Raw genomic sequence first — 3,033 nt, forward strand, 5'->3', positions numbered from 1 at the left:
GTCCTCCTTACTGCAAACAGGCTGTCCCCAAACAGTGACCCCACCCCCTGACACCCAGTTTCTAATCTCCTCTCTCTGCAGCCAATAGCGGGCAGCGGCTCTTTTCTAGTCTATGGAGAGGCAGTTATTGGACCTGATTGGCCTCTCTTTGGCCACATGGACATTCATGAGCCAATCACATGGTCAGAAGGCTTTGATACTCTGATTGGTCAGCTGTGAGTCACATGTTCCATGGCTTCAGGGGTATCATCCATGCCACTTAACGTCCAAGACCTAACCTGAGGGAAGATGTTGTTCCCCAGAGAAAGGTGAGCAGAGTGTGCTTGATCCCATTAAGGAGAATGGAGGCTGCACAAGCAATGGGAGACGTCCACTATTAACTTGAATAATGAAGAGGAGAGGGAGGGTTTTAAGTTCTCTGGGCAGGGTGGATAAGGACTGGAGAGTGAAAGAAGCAACTTGTGCTGGAATGGAACCTAGGAGCTGGGCTGAGTACAGAAGGGACTTTCCAAATGCAGACCCATAGGTATCAGGGGTTAGGCTCCATGGACACGTGCTCAGGTGCTCCTGGAGGCCCCAGATGGTGTTGAAGGGCCTGAGCTGGCTGTTGAAAGAAGCACCTGAAAATCCTCACTTTGGGGACACCAAAGTGATGTATTATTAGTCTTATGTTCCTCTTTGTAGGGGGAATAACATTACGCAAGAGGGGAAAAGAGAAGAGGAAGCAGCAGACAGACCATCTGATGGCCAGGAGCTGAGAAGTTGTTACTGTGCATCCCCCCAAAACCCAAACCAACTTTGGGTCTCCTGGGGCAGCTGAGCTTTTTTTTTTTTTAATTTTTTTTTCAACGTTTATTTATTTTTGGGACAGAGAGAGACAGAGCATGAACGGGGGAGGGGCAGAGAGAGAGGGAGACACAGAATCGGAAACAGGCTCCAGGCTCTGAACCATCAGCCCAGAGCCCGACACGGGGCTCGAACTCCCGGCCCGCGAGATCGTGACCTGGCTGAAGTCGGACGCTTAACCGACTGCGCCACCCAGGCGCCCCTGAGCTTATTTTTAAAAAAGCATCATGGGGCACCTGGGTGGCTCAGTTGGCTAAGCATCCAACTTTGGCTCAGGTCATGATCTCACATCTCGTGAGTTCAAGCCCCTCGTCGGGCTCTGTGCTGACGGCTCAGATTCTGGAGTCTGCTTCCGATTCTGTGTCTCCCCCTCTCTCTCTGCCCCTCTGCCATTAGCACTCTGTATCTCTCTGTCTTTCAAAAATGAATAAAACCATTAAAAAAATTAAAGTAAAAAAAATTAAAAAAGCATCATGGTAGAGCAGAGAGCTGCCTTAGGCCTCCGGGAATTGGGATTGGCTAAGTTGAGCAGTAGCCCAACCTGGGGCAGCTTTCAAGGGTTGGTCTTCTAAGGATCACTTTTAATTCAGTTCAGGGCGTTCACCAGGCATCTAGTGTGTGCAGGACATGGGCTGTGTCTTGCAGAAGCAATGGACAAGAAAAACTTCGAATGGCTTCCGAACCTCCGGTCTGGCCAGTTGCTGCCATGGCATCATCACTCTGTCTCCCGATCCGTCTCCACAGCGAGAGCCCCTGCAAGAGCAGAGATCTCACCCATTCCTCTGGAGGCCTCGTGCCTGACCCAGGGTCCTGTATATAGGACCACTCCATTCATTGTAATGGATGAGCAAATGAATGTTTCTTGATAATAATGGACATAATAAAGAGGATTGCCATCTATCGAGCACATTTATATGCCAAGTAGTTAAGAATCCTATCAACCCAGGGGCACCTGGGTGGCTCAGTTGGTTAAGCATCTGACTCTTGGTTTCAGCTCAGATTATGGTCTCAGGGTTGTGAGGTCGAGCTCCACACTCAGCGTGGAGCCTGTTTGAGATTCTCTCTCTCCCTTTCTCTCTGCCCCTCCCCCACTTGCGTAAGCCTTTGCTCTCTCCTTAAAAATAAATAAGTAAATAAATAAATAAATCTCCATTCTAAAAAACTTTTTTAAAAAAAGAATCCTTATCAACCCAGTGGTCACCCTTCCTACTAACTTATTTGTTGAGCACCTACTGTGTCCTTCCGCTGGAAATACAGCAGAATGTAAGAAACAGACATCCACTCTCTCATGGAGCTCACACTATGGAGGACCTAGCCATCCGCATCTACAGATGAGGAAACTGAGGCTCCCAGGGATTGAGGAGTATGCTCATGGCAGCACAGACAGGAAATGGAAACCCTAACTTCCCCTGCTTCTAAAGCCAGACCAAAGTCAGCGCTTGCTACATCGCTAAATAAAATAAAAAACCAAATTCAATCAGACTCGCACGGAAAAAGGTATGATTAATTTTTATTGGGTTGAGGGAAGTGAAGAAAGATGTCCCAAAGTAGGTGGCAGTGAGCTGACCCTTGAAGGATGCAGGAGGCTTTCAGCCTAAGGAGGAGGCTGAAAGAGGGAACAGGGTCAAGAAAGATTCAGAATTGGGAAGGTGCAGGGTGAGTCTTACCAGCGGGCAGGTGCTTTGTGGACAGCAGGTGTTTCAAGTAGCTGATGAAGCTGCGTGAGAGATCCAAGTGCCACCTCTCAGATGTCAGGGAGACCAAGCGTTTGCCCTTTTGTAATAGGTGCCATTTGTGAGTCCTTCACTCTGTGCCTGGCACTGAGCTAGGCACTTTTCATGTACTGTCTTACAGTATTACTTATACTATCTCTTTGTAAGTACTTATTGCTAATATCTTAGAATACAAGCAGTGTTCCCAATGTACAGATGGGGCAGCTGAGGCCCAGAGAGTGCAAGTGCCTGCCCAAGGTTGGAACACAGGCAGCCTGCCTCCCACCTCAAGGTCTCCTGCTGTGTGGAGAATGGGGAGTCCCAGGGAGGCAGGTGGCTGGGGCCAGGGCCCTGGTCTTCCTTCATCTGTGCTGGCCCAGCCAGAGGGGGGCTGAAAAGGCCGCTGCTCCAAGGCCCCAACCCATTCCAAGCCCACGAGCAGAGCAAGGAGCAGATGGGAAGTCGCCCACCCAGG

General features: G+C 49.6%; 1 long non-coding RNA gene across 1 annotated transcript; it reads left to right on the forward strand.

Annotated features, from left to right (window-relative positions):
* Positions 1 to 235: 235 nt before the first annotated feature.
* On the forward strand, positions 236 to 1,746 carry LOC121010006 (uncharacterized). Its single transcript, XR_005780956.1, has 2 exons — positions 236 to 308; positions 1,492 to 1,746. It is a non-coding gene; the product is annotated as an uncharacterized LOC121010006 (long non-coding RNA).
* The last annotated feature ends 1,287 nt before the right edge of the window (positions 1,747 to 3,033 follow it).

This window comes from Herpailurus yagouaroundi, unplaced genomic scaffold, assembly GCF_014898765.1.
Source record: "Herpailurus yagouaroundi ecotype Mexico unplaced genomic scaffold, PumYag 190, whole genome shotgun sequence".
NCBI lineage: Eukaryota > Metazoa > Chordata > Mammalia > Carnivora > Felidae > Herpailurus > Herpailurus yagouaroundi.